General features: G+C 43.9%; 1 protein-coding gene across 2 annotated transcripts in view; it reads left to right on the plus strand.

Annotated features, from left to right (window-relative positions):
• Window positions 1-26,277, plus strand: part of AHNAK (AHNAK nucleoprotein) — a 78,285-nt gene that overhangs the window by 26,840 nt on the left and 25,168 nt on the right. For both annotated transcript variants that reach the window (XM_087705388.1, XM_087705387.1), the window contains exon 2: window positions 24,805-24,899. The gene's annotated coding sequence lies outside the window, so the exon portion shown is untranslated. The remainder of the gene's footprint in view (window positions 1-24,804; window positions 24,900-26,277) is intronic.

Here is a 26,277-nt window from a genome sequence, read left to right on the forward strand (position 1 = left end):
GTCCAGGATCCCCTATAACTGTGTTTCTCAACCTTGGCAACTTGAAGATGTCCGGATTTCAACTCCCAGAATTCCCCAGCCAGCGAATGGGAGTTGAAGTCCGGACATCTTCAAGTTGCCAAGGTTGAGAAGCACTGCCCATTAAACATTTTGCACAGGAATGGGGAAAAAAAGCAACCAGCAATTGCAAATGTCCAGTTTGAGACATTTCCTCTGAATCTCCTCCCCTACCCCCTGCCTCAGTGACCTGAGCCCGTTGTTTTCGCACTGGGTCCCCGGAAATACTGCTAATCATGGAGAATTAACTGGCACATTGGCCTTTTTCCGCTTGGCGCATCCTCGCCTATTGTGTTCTTTCTGGAGAGCAATTTTCTCTGTCTGCCATTGCATGGTTCACACAAACAATGGGATCAAGAGATGCTTGCTTTTGCCTGGGATGGTAGACTCTTCCCAGATACCCCGAGCACTGATAAGTGCGCCTTCTCTCTTGCCTTGTCAAAGTGGGGCTCCTGAATGCGGTGTTTCTCGGCCTTGGCAACTTGAAGATGGTGGACAGACTCCCAGAATCCCCCAGCCAGCGAGCTTTAAGATAGGTGGACTTCAGCTCCCAGAATTCCCCAGGCCGCATGCTTTAAGATAGATGGATGGATGTCGACTCCCAGAATTCCCGAACCAGGAAGCTTTAAGATGGGTGGACTTCAACTCCCAGTGAGCTGTAAGATGGATGGACTTCAACTCCCAGAGTGTTTTAACTTAAGACAAGTGGACTTCAACTCCCAGAATTCCCCAGACAGCATGCTTTTAGTTGGTGGAAAGACTCCCAGAATCCCTTAGCCAACCCGCTTCGAGATAGGTGGACTTCAGCTCCCAGAATCCCCCAAGCAGCATGCTTTAAGATGGAGAGACAGACTCCCAGAATCCGCCAGCCAGCTTCAAGATGAATAACAGAGTTGGAAGGGACCATGGAAGTTTTCTAGTCCAATTCCCCAGCCAGCAAGCTTTATGATGGATTTACTCCCAGAATTCCCCAGTTAGCATAATTTGGGATGGGTGGATTTCAACTCCCAGAATCCCCAGCCACCATGCTTTAAGACAGTGTTTCTCAACCTTGTCAACTTGAAGATGTCTGGACTTCAACTCCCAGAATTCCCCAGCCAGCGAATGCTGGCTGGGGAATTCTGGGAGTTGAAGTCCAGACATCTTCAAGTTGACAAGGTTGAGAAACACTGCTTTAAGGCTACAAATTCCAGAATTTCCCAACTAACCATGAATATCACACATCTTCAAACAACCAGGTTGTGAGAAACACTGGTCTAAATTGAAGTGCTTTTTTCAATGGGGCGATTCCAGGTGTGTGCACTTCAATTCCCAGAATTCTCCACTAAGGCAGTGCTGGCTGGGGAATTGTGGGAGTTGAAGTCCAGATACCTTCACCTGGCCCATTTGAAGGGCACTGGGTTAGACATTTTGTGTGTGTGAGAGAGAGAGACAAGTTGGGGAAAGAGATAGGGAGAGAGAGAAAGAGTGTATGGAGAGGGGATGTACTCTATATCTCGCTGTGTGTATATCTGTTTATAAGTGTGAACTTTTTCCATTGAACAGAAGAGAACAGAACAGAATAATAGAGCTGGAAGGGACCTTGAAGGTCCTCTAGTCCAACCCCCTGCCTAGGCAGAAAACCTATACCACTTCAGACAAATGGTTATCCAATTTCTTCTTAAAAACTTCCAATGTTGGAGCATTCACAACTTCTGGAGGCAACTTCTGTTCCACTGATTAATTGTTCTCACTGTCAGGAAATTTCTCCTTAGTTCTCTAAGTTGCTTCTCTCCTTGATTAATTTCCACCCATTGCTTCTTGTTATACCCTCTGGTGCTTTGGAGAATAGCTTGACTCCCTCTTCTTTGTGGCAACCCCTGAGACATTGGAAGACTGCTATCATGTCTCCCCTGTCTTCACTAGACTAGCCATGCCCAGTTCCTGCAACCGTTCTTTATATGTTTTAGCCTCCAGTCCCCTAATCCTCTTTGTTGCTCTTCTCTGCACTCTTTCCAGAGTCTCAATATCCTTTACAGATTAACAGAGTTGGAAGTGACCTTGGAGGTCATCTAGTCCAATCCCCACAGCTCCCACAACTTCCGACGGCAACTTCTGTTCCATGGTTTTATTGTTCTCCCTGTCAGGAAATTCCTCCTTATTTCCAGGTTGAATCTCTCCTTGGTCAGTTCCCATCCATTCGTCCTTGTCTAGCTTTTGGGTGCTTTGGAGAATAGCTTGACCCCCTAACTCCTCTCTGGGGCAGCCCCTCAAATATTGGAAGATGCTCTCCTGTCTCTCCTGGTCCTTCTCTTCCCTAGACCAGCCAGGCCCAGTTCCTGCAACTGTTCATCGTAGGTTTGAGCCTCCAATCCCCTCATCATCCTGCTTGCTTTTCTCTGCACTCTTTCCAGAGTTTCCACATCTTTTTTACATCGTGGCAACCAAAACTGAATTCCAAGTATTTCTTGTGGATCCTGCCAGATTCGCTTGGCAATTCAGAGATCCAGAACTTTTGCTTGTTCTGGATCTCTTTTCCCGTTAAGTGTTTGCCTCTTCCAGAAAACCTGCCTGCTTCCCAACTTGCGCAGCAGAGCCGATGCTTCTAAAAATACAAGGCAGGCCAACCACGTGCCCGCCGGGCCCCTGGAATAGCAGCAAGAGGAACAAAGTCTGGGTTGATTGACAGGGCTGCCTGTCGTAGTCCGTCTCCTCTTTCACTGGCTGGGCAGGAACAAATATTTCCCAGGATCGACTTCGCTAAATGGACTCCCTACTGCCAAGGCCAAGCATCAGCTGGCACGAAACTCCAAAGTCATACCTCTGGGGGTTGGGCTAGATGACCTACAAGGTCCCTTCCATCTCTGTTCATCGGTTAAGCTCCAGGTGGGGCAGGAGGGGGGAATATAGGATTATTGTGCCTGCAGCTATTATACAGGTGGTCCTTGATTTAAGCCTGAAATTTCTGTTGCTAAGCAAGGCACTCCCTAAGTGGCCCTTTTTACGATCTCTCTTTCCAGCGTTGTTAAGTGAATCCCTGCAGCTGTTAAGTTGAGAACACCGGTTGTTAAGCGAATCTGGCTTCCCCATTGACTTTTTGTGTCCGAAGGTCGCAAAATCACATCATGTGACCGTCATAAATACAGTTAATCCTCAATGTACGATCACAACCAGGCCCAAAATTAATGTGGCTAAAGTGAGAAATTTGTTAAGTGCGTTTTGCTGCATTTTACGACTTCTTGGAAGCTTCCAGGGATGAAATAACAGAATGAAACAGAGTGGGAAGGGACCTTGGAGGCCATCTAGTCCACCCCCCCACCCAAGCAGGAGATCCTGCACCATTTCTGACAGATGGCAGTCCAGTCTCTTCTCGAAAGCTTCCAGGGATGGACCCAAAACTACCCCGTTTCTCTGGCCCTTTTCAGGCTGTTTTGGGACTATTTCTCGGACCAAAAACAGTCCGAAAAATAACCCGAAAATGGCTTGAAAACAGCCCAGAAAACAGCTTGAAAATGCCCCGTAAAACGGCCAAAAAACAGGCAGTTACATGCCGTCCATCTGGTCTTTGGGTTATCAGTGCTCCTGTGTGCACACATGCACACGCATGCACACGCATTCCAGTTTAGGCACTCGGTGCTGAAAAGGTTCACCATCCCTGGTATAGGGTCTCCTGCCTGAGCAGGGGGTTGGACTAGAAGACCTCCAAAGCCCCTTCCAATCCTATTATTCTGTATATTCTGGGAATCTTTCTTCTTTCTCTCTATCGTCCATTGTGACGTGTTTGCACTTAAGGTGCATGTCACCACCGGCTTCCAGGAAATTGCTTCAAAAAGCGGTGTGCAATCTCGGTTGAGGCGTAAGGGAGGCTTCCTCCTTGGACGATCGCTGGGAGGAAGCTTCTGCAGACTCTGAAACTTGCAGGATGCTGTTGAGCTCCTCTTGTAGCTTCTAGGTCAGTGTTTCTCAACCTTGGCAACTTGAAGATGTCTGGACTTCAACTTCCAGAATTCCCCAGCCAGCGAATGCTGGCTGGGGAATTCTGGGAGTTGAAGTCCGGACATCTTCAAGTTGCCAAGGTTGAGAAACACTGATCTAGGTGGTTGTTGGTCGTTGTGGTGTGACACACAGCTTGTTTTGGTCTCTGTGAGTGCCTCGGTTGACCACCGCATGCGCTGGGCGTTGGTAAAAATTTGAGTTGATCAATCTGCCATTTCAATCAGAATAGAGCTGGAAGAGACCTTGGAGGTCTTCTAGTCCAGCCCCCTGCTCAAGCAGGAGTCCCTTGTCTCATTCCATTCCAGTCTTCCCTTCAAAACCTCCAGTGATGGAGCGCCCACAACCTCTGGTGGCAAGCTGTTCCACTGGTTAATCACTGTTAGGAAAGTTCTCCTTAATTCCATGTTGCTTCTCTCCTCGGTTAGTTTCCATCCGTTGCTTCTTGTCCTGCCTTCTGGAGCTTTGGAGAATAAATTAACCCGGTCTTCTTTGTGGCAGCCCCTCAAGTAGTGGAATGCTGCTATCATGACACCCCTGGGCCTTCTTTTCTCTAGACTGGCCAAACCCAATTCCTGCAATCGTTCCTCATATGGTTTAATCTCCAGGCCTTTAATAATCTTAGTTGCTTTTCTTTCCACTTTTTTCCAAAATCTCAACATCTTTTTTGTAATGTGCAGACCAAAACTGGATGCAGTATTGGAGGTGCGGTTTTATGCATGTATTTATTAATTAGCTATGCATTATATTAACTTAATATTATTTATGTTAATTAGATTATAATCTTATATTAATGTATTATGTATTTATTTAACACCTTTCTTTTACGGCTAACGGTGAAAAGCAGAAGAGGAACTTAGCCAAATCAACCCAGCCTGAGCAGAAATAATGTAAAATAACATACAGGTAGTTCTCCATTTACAACTGTTTATTTAGCATTCGCTGGCTGGGGAATTCTGGGAGTTGAAGTCCGGACATCTTCAAGTGGCCAAGGTTGAGAAACACTTATTTTTAGCCACTGTGCAAAGGCACAACAGAACCGAAGAAAGGGTCTTACGACCATGTTCCACACTTACAACCGTTGCAGCATTCCCCGTGGTCACGTGATCGAAATTCAGACACCCGGCCACCGACTCATATTTATGATGGTTTTAGTAGTGTCCTGGGGTCAAGCGACCCCCTTTTGCGATCCGTTAAACGTGAGCCAGCTTGGGGGGGGGGGGGCAGCAGCCAAAAAAGCTAATACAGTCCTTGGTTATATAAACCGAGGCACAGAATCAAAATCACGTGAAGTCTTAATGCCACTTGTAAAACCTTAGTAAGGCCACACCTGAAATATTGCATCCAGTTTTGGTCCCCACGTTACAAAAAAGAAAAAAAATAAGATGTTGAGACTTTGGAAAAAATGCAAAGGAGAGCAACTAAGATGATGAAAGGCCTGGAGTCCAAAACATCTGAAGAATTGGGTTTGGCTTGTTTAGAATTATATAGAATTATAGAGAAGAATTAGGGGAGACATGATAGCAGTATTTCAACATTTGAGGGGCTGCCCCAAAGAAGGGGGGGTCAAGCTGAATGCAGGAGAAGAAGCAATGGGTGGAAACTAATCAAGGAGAGAAGTAACCTGGAATTAAGGAGAAACTTCCTAACAGTGAGGGCAATTAACCAGCGGAACAGCTGGCCACTAGAAGCTGTGGGTGCTCATGGGTGCTCATCACGGGAGGTTTTTAAGAAAAAGATTGGGCAGCTACCTGTCTGAAATGGTAGAGGGTCTCCTGATTGAGCAGGGGGATGGACTAGAAGACCTCCCCGGTCCCTTCCAGCTCTATTCTGATTGAAAAAGTAGAGGGTCTCCTGCTTGAGCTGGAGTTGGACTAGAAGACCTCCCAGGTCCCTTCCAGCTCTATCTGATTGAAATGGTAGAGGGTCTCCTGATTGAGCAGGGGGATGGACTAGAAGACCTCCCCGGTCCCTTCCAGCTCTATTCTGATTGAAATAGTAAAGGGTCTCTTGCTTGAGCTGGGGTTGGACTAGAAGACCTCCCAAGTCCCTTCAGGCTCTATTCTGATAGATTTACGAGGAGCGGGAGATCCGTTTGGAAAAGAATTCTGGATTGGGGCTAGAGGCTGACCGTTGCGAACCTGCATTAATCACAGCTCTGGCATCCCTACCCCTCCACCCCACCCCCAGTTTTCTTCGATCCTAGGGAGGGAGGTGGCCCAGTAATTCCCCTTCCTCAATGACCGATTTGCAGAGAACGCTCCTCTGTGTCACAACTCTGCATGAGTCATTGTGTGAGCTGGCTCCTTCCCAGTGGAAGTGGGGGGAAGTGGTACCCGGAGGGGTGATTTATGGAATTTATGGATTTATGGTGAGAGGGAAGGAATTTCTAGTAAGGAAGGAAGAAAGGCGGTGACTCCTTTTGGGTTTTATTTTAGGAGAGCCCAGCCTTAGGCGAGTCCTGAGAAAGTGAAGGAGTGCAAGTATTAAGGTTTAACCCTTAATGGGAAGATTCAGTGGACAACTAACAAGCAGACTCTAAACAGCTTGAAGGGTTGTTGTGAGAAGAAATAGGATTTTTTTTTTAAAGCCAGGAGTGGAAACTTTGGAAACTTTAACACTTGTGGGACTTCAACTCCCAGAATTCCCCTGCCAGCGATGCAAATCCCAGGAAAATACATTCTTCCCCTCCTCAAACACGTTGCAATAAGGCCATCATTTCTCCACCACTATGAATGCAGAGGGAGAAATGGAGGATTGTTTTCTTTTTCATTTGGGGGTGTCCAATCTTTAAAACCTGTGGACTTCAACTCCCAGAATTCCCCAGCCAGGAAAAAATATATATATATATATATACAAGTTGCAAGAAAACCTTCGTGATTTCTCCACCACTGAAATTATCTAGGAATTCAGATATAAAAACAGGGCACTGTTTTCTTTGACACCTGGGGGGGGGGGTGTCCCATCTTGGCAACCTTTTAAAGACCTGTGGACTTCAACTCCCAGAATTCCCCAGCCAGAGTTGAAGTCCATAGGCCTTAAAATTGCCATGGTTAGACACTGTGATAGCAGCCTTCTAATACTTGAGGGGCTGCCCCAGAGAGGAGGAAGGGGATCAAGCTATTTTCCAAAGCCCCTGAAGGCCAGACAAGAAATAATGGATGGAAAATGATCAAGGAGAGATTCAACCTCGAAATAAGGAGGAATTTCCTGACAGTGGGAACAATCAACCCATGGAAGAGCAGTTGCCTTCGGAAGTTGTGGGAGCTTCATCCCTGGAGGCTTTCAAGAAGAGACTGGACTGCCTTCTATCAGAGATGGTGTAGGGTCTCCTGCTTGGACAGGGGGTTGGACTAGATGACCTACAAGGTCCCTTCCGACTCTGTTAATCTGTTAACCCCTGCCTATCTTAATCAGCTAAGAGCACAATAGAAACGTTAACAGCTAAGTAAACACAGCCATGATACATAGCAACAAAAACAGGAATAATTGTGGGTTCCATTTTTCCGATGATTCTTTTTTTTCTCTTTTGCCTTGTGGTTGCAAAACAAAAAACAAAAAAAAACGATCAGGCTCTCTCTCTCTCTTCTATGTGTGTGTGTATGTGTGTGTGTGTAGGTTGTGAGTCATCTCAGCAGGCGTCCCCACCCTGGCCAGAGGCTTCTTTCCAGGGGAACACAGCAGGGCGTGGTGTCTTTTGTCTCCAATTTTTTCCCAAGAGTTGCCACAAAGACAGAACAATTGCAGTCTCTCTCTCTCTTTTTTTTTTGAGGGGGGCTGTTTCCTGTGCCTGTGTGTACCCTCAAATCAGAACTACTTTGGTTTTTTGTTTTTTTTTATGGCATGAAGAAGCCACGATGGCATGCAATTTCTGTTCAAGTTGGTCTTTTAGGTACGGACCGAAAAGTCATGGCGTAAAAGGAATCTGACGGAGGAGGGAAGAGGAAAGGAAAAAGTAATCCTTTATTCCAGTGGTTTCCAAACTTGACAACTTTAAGACTTGTGGATTTCAACTCCCAGAATTCTCCAGCCAGCAGAGCTGGCTGGAGAATTCTGGGAGTTGAAGTCCACAAGTCTTAAAGTTGCCAAGTTTGGGAACCACTGCTTTATTCCAAAGTTAGCACCCACACCTCTCCTAGAAAAATGAAATATTCTAGGAAATATTAAAAAGGAAGAATATTATATTTCCCCGGATGAGAAATGGAGATGCGTGTTTTTAGGCAGTGAACAGACGCACTTTTAATAGCCCCCACCCTCCTCAATAGCTCACAGCAGATTTCTGCACTTAAGAGCTAAAAAGATAGCTAGATCTAAAAATAAAAGGTAAAAGTTCTCCTCACACATAAAAGTGCTAGTCGCTCCCAACTCTAGTGGGCGCTGCTCATCTCCGTTTCTAAGCCGGAGAGCCAACGCTGTCCGAAGACGTCTCCGTCGTCATGTGGCCGGCAGGACTCAACGCCTCCGAAGGCGCATGGAACGCTCTTCCCTTCCCACCAAAGGTGGTTCCTATTTTCCTACTTGGATTTTTTACGTGCTTTCGAACTGCTAGGTTGGCCGAAGCTGGGACAAGTCACGGGAGCTCACTCCGTTACGTGGCACTAGGGATTCGAACCGCTCAACAGCCGACCTTTCTGATCGACAAGCTCAGCGTCTTAGCCGCTGAGCCACTGTGTCCCTATAGGTAGGTCTATTCATAGGCAAATGGCCTCACCCAAGATTCAACAAAGGTAGGATTAGCCCTCTATCCATCTCACCACAGGGCACCTGGGAAGAATTGCATCACCCAGTAAGGCTCAACCAAGCCCCTGACTCAGGACAGCCTATAGAGTTGCATGGGAGTCTAACAACTAACCAAAAAGTCACTTTTTCCAGTGTTCTTATAACTTAGAACGATCGCTATAAACAGATGGAAAGCTATCAGCATTTGAAAGCTTGTGCATCAGGATTAAAAAAAGTCATATTTTTATCACCCGGGATTCTTTTTTGCAAAGCATAAATATGAAATGTAAATATAAAAACAGCTTAAATAAATACAGAGAATTCTGGACTGAGAGTTCATACCCATGGGAAGCCTTGTTTTAAGCCAGGCAGATTTCCCCTTTATTCATACAAAGTTTGCACTGCAAACTTTCGTAAACCCTTCCTTAAGCAATGTGGATATTTTAAATATTCTCTGTCACTATGGCAGCCCGGCCCATCCCAAACCAGACAGATTCCAGTTTAGATACAAAGCCATAAATCATGCCTGACACCGAAATGTTGACAGTCAAATATTTCTGCAACGATAAGTCATAATCAACTTCAACTCCCAGATTTCCTCCGTTCTCAACCGGAAAAGCTTGAAGATAGGTGGACTTCAACTCCCAGAATTCCTCTGTTTCTCAACCTGGATAGCTTGAAAATGGGTGGACTTCAACTCCCAGAATTCCTCTGTTCTCAACCAGAAAAGCTTGAAGATGGGTGGACTTCAATTACCAGAATTCCTCCATTTCTCAACCTGAGGTGGACTTCAACTCGCAGAATTCCTCCATTTCTCAGCCTGGGCACCTGGATGGACTTCAACTCCCAGAATCCCCCAGCCAACAGGAAGTCCATACGCACAGAAGAGAGTGTAGATTTATTCTCTCCAGTGGGCAGGACCAAAATCATCACAGGTAGTCCTCAACTTACGACCAGAATTGAGCCTGGAATTACTAAAAGTCATTGTAGTTGTAATTCAAGTCATCATCTGAATGGATTAGAAATTAATAACGCTTTTTTTTAATGATGGTCTTTTTATGTTGTTAAATGAAATCCATTTTTCCCCAATGGGATTTTGTGTGTGTCTGTCATAAACTGAAAATTAAACACTAGAAATTGGCAAAACTCTTCACAAACTGCAGTCACAGATCTGTGTGGGATACTGCAAATAGCTTTAAATGTGAACGGTTGCCAAGCACCAAAATTGTGATCACGTGTAATTCGGTTTATTAAAAAACTGGGGAGATCTGTCATAAACAGTTGTTAAGTGACTGGTCATAAATGGACCAAGGTTGAAGCTAGAAACTGGCAGGAATGTCCCTTCTTTACCAGCTGCCAGCCGATGGAACAGGCTGCCGCAAGATATACAGAACGGCAGAGTTGGAAGGGATCTTGAAGGTCATCTAGTCCAGCCCCCTGCTCAAGCAGGAGACCCTACCCCATTTCTGACAGAGGGCAGTCCAGTCTCTTCTTGAAAGCCTCCAGGAACGAAGCTCCTACAACTTCCGAAGGCAACTTCTGTTCCACGGGTTGATTGTTCTCCCTGTCAGGAAATTCCTCCTTATTTCCAGGCTGAATCTCTCCTTGGTCGGTTTCCATCCGTTCTTCCTTCTCTGGCCTTTGGTTGCTTTGGAAAATAGCTTGACCCCCTAACTCCTCTCTGTGGCAGCCCCTCAAATATTGGAAGACTGCTATCGTTTCTCCCCTGGTTCTTCTAGTCCAACCCCCTGCTCAAGCAGGAGACCCTATACCATTCCATGGAAATGGCTGTCCAGTCTCTTCTTAAAATCTTCCAGTGTGTTTTTTACAGATTAACAGAGTTGGAAGGGATCTTGGAGGTCATCTAGTCCAGCCTCCTGCTCAAGCAGACCCTACACTATTTCTGACAAATGGTAGTCCAGTCTCTTCTTGAAAGCTTCCAGGGATGAAGGTCCCACAACCTCTGAAGGCGACTTCTGTTCCATGGGTTGATTGTTCTCCCCGTCAGGAAATTCCTCCTTATTTCCAGGTTGAATCTCTCCTTGGTCAGTTTCCACCCATTGTTTCTTGTCTTTCCTTCTGGTGCTTTGGAAAACAGGCTGACCCCTCTCTTCTTTGGATCAGCCCCCCAAATATTGGAACTGCTGTCCCCGCCCCTCCCAATCCTTCTCTTCTCTAGACTAGCCATGCCCAATTCTTGCAACCGTCCTTTGCATGTTTTCACTTGCAGCCTCCTAATCATCTTTGCTGCTCTTCTCTGCACTCATTCCAGAATCTATTCTAAGCATCTCTTTTTTCTGCCGCGGGGACCAAAACTGGACCCAGTATATGAGGCCATGAGTCCTCCTTGCAAACAGAGCAAAATGCTCATCTAGCAAAGATGCTGTGGATTCTCTGAGCACAGAGGTTGGACTAGAGGCCTTCTGGGAATCTCTTCCCACTCTGGTTCCGTGACTTAACCAATATTGTTATAACAATAACCTATTGTTTCCTGATGAAGCAACACCCCGCCTCACCTCCGAGTGTTGATAGCCACACCATCCTTTGAGGAAACGGGCTGGGCCATTTGGTGAGGGTATTAGTAAGCCTATTATACACCTTGTGCATACAGATTTAGTTCCTGCTGTCTTGCGGTTTGGAACCGTTTTCACTTATCGCAACTTTTATGTTTGCCTTGCGGGGTGTGTGGGTGTGTGCTGCGTTTGTTGTTCAACAATGCCACACAACCTCTTGATTTGCCTATTGATCTTTTCCTTGCTTGGCTTCCATCCAAGAGTAATCCATTAGGGCAGATTTCACCTGTTTGCGTCGGCCGTTCAATACAACTTGGCTTTTCTTTTCTTCCTCTCCCCTTTTTTTTTGCAAATCCCAGGAAAATAGAAAACCTTTTATTATTTCTCCACCGCTGGATTATCTTTGAATTCAGGCGGAAAAATAGGGCGATGTTTTCTATTGTACCAGAGATATCCAACCTTGGCAAGTTTAAGACCTGTGGACTTCAACTCCCAGAATTCCCCACGGCTGGCTGGGGAATTCTGGGAGTTGAAGCCTACAGGTCTTAAAGTTGCCAAGGTTGGGCACGCCTGTTTTACACAGCACGCGTCACTTAAATTGGGCAACTGTTTGAATTAGCTTTGCTTTTAAGGCCTGAGAGCCTTAAAAGTCAATTAAACCCCAATGCCAAGTCAGTGAGAAGAGTGGTAGCAGCTGGACGTGACACGTGTGTGTGTGTGTGTGTGTGTGTGTATGTATGTATGTGTGTGTGTGTGTGTGTGTGTATATATATATATATATACACACACACACACACACACACACACACACACACATATACATATACATACATACATACATACATACATACATACATACATACACACATATATATATATATATATATATATATATATATATATATATATATATATATATATATATATATATATATGAGTCCTTTGGGATTGGGCGGCATATAAATTTTAATACATATACATATACATATACATATACATATACATATACATATACATATACATATACATATACATATACATATACATATACATATACATATACATATACATATACATATACATATACATATACATATACATATACATATACATATATATATAAGATTTTTTACAACCCCTGGTAAGCCCCAATTATGGGAGGAAGCTAACTGCTTCCATCATCTGTCCTTCGGCTCGTCACAAGAGTCCATCACGACAGAAACCCAATATTTTTACTGTTGCCTTTGTTATATTTGTGTTTTGTTTTTTTTATTTGTGCTGATAATTTTATAACATATAAAAACTCCATTTTTAGTTAAAGAGTGTCTTGTCTGGGTACAGATACTTCTAGGAGTGTTTACAACAATATTTATTACACTGGTATTAGTTCTATAATAATAATAGCAATAATCATCATCATCATAATCACAATCATAGGCATCGCAATACCAGGTAATAGCAGGGTCACTGAGAAGGAACATGAAAAAATTGCAAAATACCAGGACTTAAAAATTGAAATTCAACTACTATGGCACAAACCAGGAGTGGTAATTCCAGTGGTAATTGGCACACTGGGTGCTATTCCAAAAGCACTGGAATTACATTTAAAACAGTTAAAAATTGACAAGATCACCATCAGTCAAATGCAAAAAGCCGCACTGCTTGGATCTGCACGCATATTACGAAAATACGTTACGACGTCCTAGGCCCCTGGGTGGGGTCCGACTAGTAACTAATGCCAAATCCGGCGAAACAACTGGCTGCTGTGATACAATTCTGTTGTAGTAGTAATAATAATAATAATAACAACAACAACAACAATAATAACAACAACAATAATAGATTGTCTATTTTAACAAACCTCCCTTGTATCATTTAGCTGTTTCTAACTTCTGTTTTTATTACCATAGCAAGGCATTGATAAAATAAGTCCCATGTCAAAAAGTGTTCAGTTTCTTCTCTTTTCTTAATTGTAAGTGTTAGTCTATCCACATCGGCACATTCTAATTTTTTTTTAAAGTCACATTTTCATCTGTAGGGATCTCTTTCCTTTTCCATTCTTGTGCAAATACAATTCTAGCTGCAGTTAACACATGTAGAATCAAATTTGTATTCCCCTTGTTATACTTTAATCTGGTAAAATGCCCAACAAAAATATTTCTGCTTTTAAATATATAAGTTGCTTTATCATTTTTTCCAACCATATATGTATTTGTGTCCAATATTTATTTATTTATTGCTTTTGAGTTGGACTTTTAAAAAAAGGCGACCCCACAAGCTACTTTTAAAAGTTGGAGAATAATCTAAAGGCCCCCCAGGAAAGAAGGCAGGGAAACCCCAATCTTAAGCGGTTGAGGAACGGATATTAGGGAAGGAGAACAGATCTTAAAATATATTTGGGGAAATGAAACCAACAGCTACTTCCATTTCACTTCTTCCCTTAGAATTAGATCTCATGAATTCAGTAGAATTGCTTCCTGTAATCCTAGAATGTAGCAAGTTTAAGAGGGGTGGACTTCGACTCCCAGAATCCCCTAGCCAGCACGGATTTAAGATGGGAGGACTTCAACTCCCAGAACTCCTCAGCAAAGCTGGCTGAGGAATTCTGGGAGTTGAAGTCCACAAGTCTTAAAGTTGCCAAGGTTGGAGATCCCTGGTGGAAAGCATCTCTGAGTCCTTCTCTTTTTTCAGGGGTTGCTTGCCTGTCTTGGGTGAGACAGCATGGCCGCCTTGTCCCACAGCTGGAACATCTCATGAAAAACATCTTTTTCGGGGGCCCTTTCCTTATCCAGGCCAAGAACATTCTTTTAATCCCAGCCGCCCCTCGATGTTTTGCCGGAGACAAACTGGCCCTTCAGCCTCTGAATGCCAAAGGTGAAATATTTGGAATAGCAGCCTCGCCTGCTGCTCATATTTTCCCCCGAAAACTGTGGCCTGACCCACTTCTTGGCTCGGGGGTGGCTGCAAATCACGATGGACGGCTGCAAAAATCAACAACTCCTGATAAACGACATGGGGATTGCTGGCGAGGAAGGGACGGGGCATAACATAATTAAATGAAGAAATTGTTTTGAGGGTGCTCTGAAGGCCTCTTGCCAGCCAGGTGGCACGCAACCCACTTTGGTTACCTAAAAGAGAATTATAACAGTTGCAGGAATTGGGCTTGGCTGGTCTAGGGAAGAGAAGGACCAGTGGAGACAGGAGAGCATCTTCCAATATTTGAGGGGCTGCCCCAGAGAGGAGTTAGGGGGTCAAGCTATTCTCCAAAGCCCCTGAAGGCCAGAGAAGGAAGAATGGATGGAAACTAACCAAGGAGAGATTCAACCTGGAAACAAGGAAGAATTTCCTGACAAGTGAGAACCACCAACTGATGGAATAGAAGTTTCCTTCAGAAGTTGTGGGAGCTTCATCACTGGAGGCTTTCAAGAAGAGACTGGACTGCCATCTGTCAGAAATGGTGCAGGGTCTCCTGCTTGGGCATGGGGTTGGACTAGATGGCCTACAAGGTCCCTTCCAACTCTGCTAATCTGTGGACTTCAACACCCAGAATACTTGGCTGGCTGGGGAATTTGGGGAGTTGAAGTCCCTACATCTTCATGTTGCTATGGTCAGGAAACATTGCACTAAGGCATGGCAAATATTCATTCCCAGGGTTTAAACCGCTTTCCACACACCCCTCCTACCCCTATCAGTGAGTTTCTTAAATAAATTTTCAGGGTGTGTCTCTCTTCTGCTTAGCAAACCACAGAACCCAGTAGCCTAACTAGATTCCTGAAATAATTCTGCAAAATCATCAGCATTTAGAAAGAGGACCAGAGAGGCATTTCAACAGGAAATCATGTTGTGGTTGGGACCGGCCCCAAGCTTGTTAGTATTATTATTATTTAATTTTAGCCAAACTTCAGAAATTCTAGTCGTTAACAGGGAGGAGACGGGTGGAAACAGAGGTACAGATAATTATATCATCGTAAAGATAATGCGCAGATAAAAATTACTTTGGGATGAATCAAATGCACTGGGGTTTCCTCCCAGGGATTTTGAAAATGGGGGGGGGGGCATTAAATTAATTTAAGAAGTCTGTGAAATCTACCAATGGTTCACAAATACGGGGTTAAAAGGTGTCTCTCAACCTTGGGAACTTTAAGAGGTGTGGACTTCAACTCCTACAATTCCCCAGCCAGCCAAGAAGTCTGGGAGTTGAAATCCACATATCTTCAAATTGCCAAGGTTGATTACATTAGAGATGAACAGAGTTGGAAGGGACCTTGTAGGTCATCTAATCCAACCCCCCTCCCCCCAAGCAGGAGACCCTACTACACCATTTCTGACAAATGCATGGCTGGCTGTGGGGAATTCTGGGAGTTGAAGTCCACAGGTCTTAAAAGTTGCCGATAGTTGAGAAATACTGATCTAAACGACAGAACTGTCAAAAGGGTTTTATTTTTTTTGGAAGAAAACATTCAGGGTATTTTCCTACGTGCGTTCATATCCCGAACGGGTTTAAGAGTTTATTTTGTGTAGCATTATATTTTTCCTGCAACATCTCCTGGATCAACAATTTGGAAACGTCTTGAGCTAGCTGGACAGAAACATCAACAGAAACTAGTTGTAAATAAACACAGGTCTAAATCAACAGAAATATACCAGAGACTTTTTTTTTTGGTGGAGTTTTTGAGGCTGGAAGAGATTGTCCAGTTAATGCAATGCTTCCCTAACAGTTTCCTTCATTTCCAAAACAGCTTTAACCCCGATGTAGGTAAAACACTTCTGGTTAATCCAAAGGTCCCTATTGTGATTGGGTTCTGTTTACGTTACCTAGAGAAAAACTACTTTTTAAAAATTTGGATAATTTCCCCTGGTTTGGGAAGGCCTTGAGTTAGTTTTTCAAGTTAGGTTTTTTTATACGACTCTAGGACAATATTTGAGAGGTCCTGGGTGCTCTCTGAGCATGGTTGTTTTCTTGCAGACGTTTCATGACCAACTAGGTAACATCATCAGTGTTAGTAAGGAGTAAGGACCTTACCAGCACAGACGATGTTACTTAGTTTGGCCAATGAAACGTCTGCAAGAAAATAACCAAGTTTAGAGAGCACCCAGGACCCCATAATCCTCCTCCTCCACTTCCTCCTTTCTACAACCCTACATCCTTCTAGCACTGATGATGTTACCTAGTTTGGCTAATGAAACGTCTACAAGAAAATAACCAAGTTTAGAGAGCACTCAGAGGACCACATAATCCTCCTCCTCCTCCTCCTCCTCCTCCTCCTCCTCCTCCTCCTCCTCCTCCTCCTCCTCCTCCTCCTCCTCCTCCTCCTCCTCCTCCTCCTCCTCCTCCTCCTCCTCCTCCTTCCACAACCCTACATCCTTCTAGCACTGATGATGTTCCCTAGTTTGGCTAATGAAACGTCTGCAGGAAAACAACCTCTTGTTCCAACTTGAGCTACAAATATCGCTAAGAACAATGTTAATTTCTGATAGCTAATGGTTTTATTCTTGCTTTTAATTGTTATTGTAATACAGGTAGTCCTCGACTTACGACCACCATCAAGCCCGACATTTCTGTTGCTTAGCGAGACATTATCTTAAGGGAGTTTTTGCCCCCTTTTACGACCTTTCTTTTCAAGGACACTAAGTGGATCACGGCAGTTATTAAGTTGGTAACGCACGGTTGTTAAGTGAATCTGGGTTCCCTATCGACTTTGCTTGTCGGAAGGTTGCAAAAAGTGACCCCCCGCGGACACTGCAACCGTCATAAGTATGAGTCAGTGGCCATGAGTCTGAATTTTGATCAGGTGACAATCTGCACGGATGTTGTAAGAGTCGCAGGTGTGAAAAATAAGACACTTTTTTTCAGTGCTGCTGTAACTTTGAAACTGATCTAGCTGTACTCACAGGGAGCTTTTATATTTTTATGTCTATTTGCACACTGCTGCTATGAGGTAGATCAGTGGCCTGTAAATATGATATTAAATAAACAACACTAAAATAATAAATCTTTGTCATTATAATCACCAAAACTCCAAAAGTCAGGCTAACAAGAGAACAAATGTTATTTCTCTCTGCAGGCAGGGGAGAAATAAGATTTGTTCTCTTGTTAGCCCAAAGTTTGGAGATTTCATATCCTTTTGTGATATAATTTCTCTCTGTAGCCAGAGAAAAATTCTCCCTTTGTAGAATGTTAAGCATTACTTGCGAGCTCCTGGTAGAAATTATCTGGCTACAATTCATCATCGTCTTTTTTTAATGGCCCCATAATAATCCCTTGCGGGGTGGAGCCTGGGCAACTCAACGGAGCTAGCAGGGTGTTTTCATGGCCGGATGCCTTTCCCTGTTGCCAATGCAGAGTTTTATCCGGCGGATAGTATGTCTCATTGTGCCCATTTGGCTACAATTGTTTGAATTATTTTCCCAGGCAAGTCTCTAGTCCAGTGTTTCTCAACCTTGGCGACTTTAAGTCCTGTGGACTTCAACTCCCAGAATCCCCCAGCCAGCACAGCTGGCTGGGGGATTCTGGGAATTGAAGTCCACAGGACTTAAAGTCGCCAAGGTTGAGAAACACTGCTCTAGTCCCTATTCTTTGTGGGAGGAACCTGTAGCAACATGCAGGCTTACTTGTTCCTTCTTTCCAAAGAGCTCGTGCCTGAATTGGCATGAGGCTTTATGCCAAGATACGTTTACAGACACGCTTGCCGTTAAAAAAACAAAACAGATTTTAGGCACTAGTCTAAAAGTCATGTCGGTATTTAAAAGGCCGATGGTTGCACAACTTTTAATTAATAAAATGTTCTTGGTAGAAGGAGAGACTTCTGATGTTCGTACAGAATTGAAATATACATAGTCCTTGATTTACAACAGTTCTTTTTAAAAGGTAAACGTAAAAGGTTCCCCTCACATATACAGTATGTTCAAGCCAAGCCAATGGGGAAAGCTGGATTCACTTAACAACCAGGTGACTCACTGAACAACTGCAAGGGTTCACTTAACAACTGTGGCAAGGAAGGTCGTAAGTGCATGATTCACTTAATGACCGCAGTGATTTTCCAACAAACATGGCAAAAAAAAATAATAGTAAAACCAGATGCGACTCCGTTAACAAACGTCTTCTTAGCAATGGAAATTCTACTTCCGGTTATGGTCCTATGTTGAGGACTTAGCTGCAAAAGTGAAGTTTGCAAAAGTGAATTAACAGATTAACAGAGTTGGAAGGGACTTTGGGGGTCATCTAGTCCAACCCCCTCACCCAAGCAGGAGACTGTACACCATCTCTGACAGATGGCAGTCCAGTCTCTTCTTGGAAGCCTCCTGGGATGAAGCTCCAACAACTTCCGAAGCAACTTCTGTTCCATGGGTTGATTGTTCTCCCTGTCAGGAAATCCCTCCTTATTTCCAGGTTGAATCTCTCCTTGGTCAGTTTCCATCTGTTCTGCCTTCTCTGGCCTTCAGGTGCTTTGGAGAATAGCTTGACCCCCTTCCTCCTCTCTGGGGCAGCCCCTCAAATATTGGAAGATGCTCTCCTGTCTCCCCTGGTCCTTCTCTTCTCTAGACATACCATGCCCAGTTCCTGCAACCGTCCATCGTAGGTTTTAGCCTCCAGTCCCCTCATCATCCTGGTTGCTCTTCTCTGCACTCTTTCTAGAGTCTCAACATCTTTTTTAAAGGGTGGTGATCAAAATTGGATGCGGTACTCTAGGTGTGGCCTTACTAAGGCTTTATAGAGTGTATTAGTACCTCCCTTGATCTTGATTGTATCCCTCTGTTAATGCAGTTTAGGATTGCATTGGCTTTTTTCGCTGCTGGCTCCTATTTAGCTGGTTGTCCACTAAGACTCCAAGATGCCTCTCCCAGTCACTGCTATTAAGCCTGGTTATTAAGCAAATCTATATGTGTTCTTTGGGTTTTTCTTGCCTAAGTGTCAAACTTGACTTTTCCCTACTTTGAATTTCATTTTATTAGAGAGGGCCCAGGGTTCAAGTCTGTTGAGATCCATCTGGATCTTGAGCCTGTCATCTAGGGTGTTGGCTATTCCTGCCAGCTTAGTGTCATCTGCAAATTTGGTAAGTTCCCCTTTGCTCGATTGCTGTTTACCGTACTCTCTCGGTTTGCTGCAGGGGTGAAATTCAGCAGGTTCTGACAGGTTCTGCAAAACTGGTAGCGGAAATTTTGAGTAGTTGGAGAACAGGCAAATACCACCTCTGGCTGGCCTCAGAGTGGGGAGGGAATGGGAATTTTGCAGTATCCTTTCCCTAGAGTGGGGAGGGAATGGGGATTTTGCAATATCCTTCCCTTGGAGTGGGAGAGAATGGAGATTTTGCAATATCCTTCCCCTGGAGTGGGAGAGAATGGGGATTTTGCAATATCCTTCCCCTGGAGTGAGGAGAGAATGGAGATTTTGCAGTATCCTTCCCCTGGAGTGGGAGAGAATGGGGATTTTGCAATATCCTTCCCCTGGAGTGAGGAGAGAATGGAGATTTTGCAGTATCCTTCCCCTGGAGTATGATGGGAATGGGGATTTTGCAGTATCCTTCCCCTGGAGTGGGAGAGAATGGAAATTTTGCAATACCCTTCCCCTGGAGTGAGGAGAGAATGGAGATTTTGCAGTATCCTTCCCCTGGAGTATGGTGGGAATGGAGATTTTGCAGTATCCTTTCCCTGGAGTGGGGAGAGAATGGGGATTTTGCAGTATCCTCCCCCTGCCATGCCCACCAAGCCATGCCCACAGAACCGGTAGTAAAAAAAAATGAATTTCTACAAGTGGTTTGCTCAATGGATTGATCCAAATGCACGCAACGAGAAGCAAGCTAGAATAAATAAACCATGGTGTGCTAATGACTGGAGGAAAAGTAGTGTGTGAAAGGCAGCCAGGAGAGAGGAATATTTTGCGTAAGAGCAAAATATCCAGAGTGCTTATCAACAACCCCGTGGACTCTTGATGACACATTCCAGCCGTGGACTCGTACCAAACCACCAAACCACGCTGTTTTCAACTTGGCGAGGAATTTGAACCGCAAAAGAAAAAATCCAGCCCCTTTTTGCTTTCTTTTCCCTCAATTAAGAACTCTGTGTCGCAAAGAGACAGAAACGTCCTTGGTCTGTAGCAGCTCTGAAGCTTTGCAAAAAGACAGAAAGGAAAGTTGCAAAGTAAGATGTCCTGGGTTGTCCTTTGCCACCTTTTGCAATTATTGTTGTCCTCTTCTGGATCAGATCGCTACTCTTGAAGCTCATCCAGATCAAACAGGCCAAAGTGATGCCAGTCGAGAGTTTGCAAAGCCTTGCCTTCTTCTCCTTCTCCAATTCTTCTTCTTCTTCTTCTTCTTCTTCTTCTTCTTCTTCTTCTTCTTCTTCTTCTTCTTCTTCTTCTTCTTCTTCTTCTTCTTCTTCTTTCTCCTCCTCCTCCTTGTCCTCCTCTTCTCCTTCTTTCTCCTCCTCCTCCTTGTCCTCCTCTTCTCCTCCTCCTTCTCCTCCTTGTCCTCCTCCTCCTCCTCCTCCTCCTTGTCCTCCTCCTCCTCCTTCTTCTTCTCCTCCTCCTCCTCCTCCTTCTCCTTCTCCTCCTCCTCCTCCTCCTCCTCCTCCTCCTCCTCCTCCTCCTCCTCCTCCTCCTCCTCCTCCTTCTCCTCCTCCCCTCTTACAAACCCCTCCCTTGTAGCACTGATAATGTTCCCTAGCTGGGTCACGTCCACAAGAAAACAACCAAGCTAATAGAGCACCAAGGACCTTACAGTTTTCCTTCTCCTCCCTCTCCCCCTCGTCCTCTTCTTTTTCTTTCTTTCTTTCTTTCTTTCTTTCTTTCTTTCTTTCTTTCTTTCTTTCTTTCTTTCTTTCTTTCTTTCTTTCTTTCTTTTTTCTTCTTTTTCTTCCCCCTCCTCCTCCTCCTCCTTTCAGCCCTGCGCATAATCCCCCACTGCTTGGAAATGGAAAACTTTCTCGAAGACTCGGGGAAATTGGCACAGCAGGAGGGGTGTGGCTGGGCAGCTGGGGAAGGTGCCAGCCAGCGCCTGGAAAACATAGATGGTGAGTGCAGTGCTGCCCCCTGGTGGCATCCATTTAAAAGAAGGGTGTCCAACCTTGGTGACTTTAAAACTTGTGGCTGTGGACTTCCCAGAATTCTGGCTTCTGGGTGTTGAAGTCCACATGACCTCTGTACTAAAACTCCCCAAAATGTTAAAAGTATGTGATGGGGTTATCAACTTGCTTCCACCTTACAGGTAACTATGGAGATTCATGGTTGTCCCAAAACTGCATGTTTTTTTCAAGAGTCAGCTGGACTTTCTGGTTTTTCTTTGAAGAGGTTTCACTTCTCATCCAAGAAGCTTCTTCAGCTTCTTGGATGAGAAGCGACTATCCATCCAGAGCCGAAGAAGTTTCTTGGATGAGAAGTGAAACCTCTTCAAAGAAAAACCAGAAATCCCCATTGCCTCTTGAAAAAAAGCACCAGATAGTCCTCAATTTACAATAGTTACCATAGTGACCGATTGAAGTCTTGCAAGACACGTTAACTGAGTTCTGTTTAACGCACAACACCTGTTAACAGGGTCATTTACAATCCAGGGCAGTGTTTCTCAAGCTTGGTAACTTGAAGATGTCCGGACTTCAACTCCCAGAATTCCCCAGCCAGCAAATGCTGGCTGGGGAATTCTGGGAGTTGAAGTCCAGACATCTTCAAGTTGCTAAGGTTGAGAAACACTGATCCAGGGTCCACATTCTCACAATAGTGTAAATTTGGTGAGTTTTAAACTGGGTTAGGGGTGTTTTTGTCCCCCGGGGGCAACGGGTTGTGTAAATGCACTTCTTTTCAATGTGAATGCCATTATCAACTCTTGCAGCGGGCCAGGAAAAGCTGTTATCTAATCCTGGCATTAGAGTAATAACAGCAATGAAAACATGAGATCTCGGCAACTAAGCGGTAAAAATATTCTCGGTTTCGCGCCAGAGTCCTCGGCGGGAAATGAGCAAATATTATTGTTTGATTGGTACATGTTTTTCTGCAAGGAAAGGATTTAAGGATTTGGGGTTAGGAACACTTTGGTGAGAGCAAACAGAGAAATAAACCCCTTCACATCGCGTGCTTAAATTGATTTCTGAATTATTCCACTTTCCAGCTTTGCGCCGTATATTGAATCGTCAACTAACCAAACGAAGCCTGAAAACTAAACTTATTTTAAACACGTACATTTTGTCACTTGCACGAATTCAGTCCGTGAGATTTTAAGTGTCGTGAACAATGTTTCTCAACTTTGGAACCGTGAAGACATGTGGACTTCAATTCCCAGAATTCCCCCGCCAGGGCCGGCGGGGGAATTCTGGGAGTTGAAGTCCACACATCGTCCAAGCAGCCAAGGTTGAGAAACATCGAATTTGAGAGATCAAATGTGTTGCCTAGGCAGGGCCAAAAAAAAAAAACCATTTTGACGTTCAGGAATACTATAGGTCTGTGATGGCAAAGCTATGGCACACATGCCACAGGTGGCATTCAGAGCCCTTTCTGTGGGCGCGCGAGCTGTTGCCCCAGTTCAGCTCCTCTGCTGGCTAGTTGGTCATTGAGTCTCTGCTGCGCATGTGCATAGGGTGGGGGCGCATCGGGAGGCGGCACACATGCGCAGAGGTGTGGCGTAGGGGGCATGTGTATGTGTAGGGGTGGGGCGTGCATGCATGCGTGGCAGGGCATAGCCCATGAGGCCCATGTGCGCATGCGTGGAGTTGGGGTGTAGGCGCGGGGGAGGCGTGTGCTTTGCATTTTGGGGGTTCGGGCGCTCACATGTGCATTCGCGCCCGCACACATGTGTATTTGGGCAGTCGGTCCAGAAAAGGTTAGTCATCATGGATAGTCCTCGACTTACAACGGTTTGCTTAGTAAGTTAGTTCAAAGTTACAATGACACTAAAGAAAGTGACTTATGACCGTTTTTCACTCTTACGACCGTTGCCGCACCCCCGTGGTCATGTGATCAAAATTCAGGCGCTTGGCCACTGACTCGTACTTATGACGGTTGCAGCGTCCTGGAGTCACATGATCACCTTTTGCGACCTTCTGACAAGCAAAGTCAATGAGAAAGCCCGATTCACTTAACAACCGTGTTACTAACTTAACAATTGGCACTGATTCGCTTTAACAATTGTGATAAGAAAGGCCGTAAAATGGGGCAAAACTGACTTAACCGTTGTCTCACTTAGCAACAGGAATTTTGGACTCAGTTCTGGTTGTAAGCCGAGGACTATCTGTATTAGAAACTAGAGAGTTATTAAAGAAGATGTTAAGCATTATTGTTATTATATTATTATGTGATCATATCGTCAATATTATGGTGATGAATACTGCAACAAATAGGTGGATTAAGATTGTTTAAAAATAACTGTACCCAGATCACAAACTGTTTGATGGAAATTGAGTGTTATATAAATAAAATAAATAAAACATGAAAAAAGAAAAAGAAAGAGACTGTATTCTAATAAAAATCAGCTGAAAGTATCCCGTAGCTCCAAATCTCTCCAAACTAACAGAGGATGTCAATTTGATGTGGCTTTTTTAACCCTGTGAATCGATGCAAACAGTAAGCTCATGTTCACTACGAGGTCTAAACTTCAGAATCCTTATCCAATATGAATGATTAATAATTGCTTGATAGGAATATATATTATATATGGGGTGTTTTTTGGAGTGGAGAGAGAATTTGTGCTGACAAATTCACTCTGGCGACATAAAAACATTAGCTATAGATGGATTTTCTCGCCAACCAGCCCAATGGGAATTAAGTGTCTTTTGTGCAGCCAGCTGGTTTTAGCAAGGAATGTGCAAGCTTTAAGACCGCACAGCACGCTTTTCTCAAGCTGATTGCAAAAGCTGCCGCAGATAGAAATCATTTTGCGTCTTTTCCTGTCTTGAAAAATAAACCTGTCGGGTGGTCTGTAGAGATTTCATGAGGAAATCTTTCCACACCAAAGAGCTTATTTGTGCAGAAGTGGAGATAATTTATGAGGACCCAGATTGTTGGGGGCAAGATGCCGACTCTGTAAACTGCTTAGAGAGGGCTGCAAAAGCACTGTATAAGGGCTGTTGCCATTTATGTATTGGAATTTGTCAAACAAAAATATAAGAATATAAAAAAAAGAATAAACAGTGACAGGGACAATAGGCCCGTTAGTGCGCTTATGCACGCCCTCTCTACTAATCACTTAAGTATGATGTAAGGTCCACGGAAGTCAATTTGTGACTGAAACTGTGAAAATTTGTAGCTGAAATAATGACAGAAATCCCATTTTTTAACATTCAAGTTTTATGCTTTTAATAGAAAAAGAAACACTTGGAAGACATGAAAAGCGATCACCTTAAGGAGTATATTGGCGCCGTAAAAATGTTAATCAATAAAAAGATTTTTAAAAAAAACATTAAAAGTACAGCAAAATAGTAAAATAACGCTGGCACGACAGGCTGCCAAGTTTTGTCCTTGGTAAAATTCCGGCATTCAAGGTTTCAGAAAAATTGAGCGTGATTTTATTTTCCGGAAGTTTTAATCTCTTTTATTCACCGGACGTTTTAATCTCTTTTCTAGGTTGTGAAGTTGGAACGAACATTACTAAAAGGATCGGCAAGTGAGAAGTACTGAATTCCTGGGGCGGATCCTACCTGGAGCAAAGTCCTAGAAAGGTTGGAGACTGCTACGGCAACTCGTATTTCCCTCTACCATTTAGAAACAGCAGCAGAGGTAGTCCCCGACATATGACCAGCTTCAGGAGCAAAATTTCCATCGCTAAGCAAGGAGCGAGTCGTGAGTTGAGCTTCTTAAAGTAGCCACGTTGAGTAACGCTGCTCAAATCCATCGTCTCGGCAAGCAAAGTCAGAATAGGGGGAAAACAGATTCACCGAAGGACCACGAGATTCAATTTTATGACCATTTGCATCACAGTTATTTGTTAAGCAAATCACTGCAGCTGTTCAGTGAAGCATGTGGTTCTTCGGTGAATCAGTTTTCCCCTGTTAACTTGGTTTGTCGAGAAGATAGATTTGAGTAGCGTTTCTCAATGTGACCGCTTTAAGACGGGTGGACTTCAACTCCCAGAATTCCCCGGCCAGCATAGTGGCCAAGCTGAAAAAAACACTGGGTTAGAATATTTCTTAGCTATTCTGTAATACATCACCATGGCATATTGTAATTTCTACCTTAATGGATTTAATTTTCTATGGTTTCCATTGGTGCCTTTTGTGGATATATTTGTTGGCCAATTCGGATTGGTTGATCCAGATGTCAGGGTTTCAATTATATTAAACATTAAAATGTAAATACACAAATGGAAAAATGATATAACTAATGTTAGAAATAAAATGTAAACAGAGAAACTTATTTGTATGAAAATTTAAAGTTGGGATTGCTGAAACGTCACCCTGAGAACCCATCGGAGAAAATAAATAAGTAAGGGGAACAACGGAAAGGAGGGGGGAATGAGGAGGGAAAAGAAAGGAGGGGGGAATGAGGAGGGAAAAGAAGAAAGGGTAGAGCAGAGAAAGTAAGGGTGGGGAATTAAGAGTAGGAGAGAGGATAAGAAAGAAGAGGAGGGAGGAGGAGAGGGAAAAGAGGGGAAGAAGAAAGGAGGAAGGAGAGGAGGAAAGAAGGCAGAGAAGGGAGACTGAGAAGATGGAAGGAGTAAGGTTGTTGCAAAATAAAATGGAGGCGTGGGATGACCCAAATTGTATAATGTATGTGTGTAAAAATGAGTATAGAGTATAGAGACTAATGATGAACAAACAAGTGTTAAATAGCAATTATAAGAATATATATATCTATGAATGAATTTGAAATGGACAAATAAAAAACTTTTTAAAAAAAGTAATAGATCAATAGCTAGCAAAACTCCGAGGCGGGTAGATTCCTTAAAGAATATCTTTATTGGACATATCATGTTGGCAGAGATCTGGTGAAAACCAACTTTGAAGGTTCCTGCGGTTTTAACCTAATTAAGAGTTTGTCACTTTCTCAAAACAATAAGCCACATGGTCCAATCATGGCGCTGTCTGGTTGCCTAGTGAC

This window comes from Thamnophis sirtalis, unplaced genomic scaffold (genome assembly GCF_051295495.1).
Source record: "Thamnophis sirtalis isolate CommonGarterSnake01/CBP01778 unplaced genomic scaffold, rThaSir2_p1.2 scaffold_2, whole genome shotgun sequence".
NCBI lineage: Eukaryota > Metazoa > Chordata > Lepidosauria > Squamata > Natricidae > Thamnophis > Thamnophis sirtalis.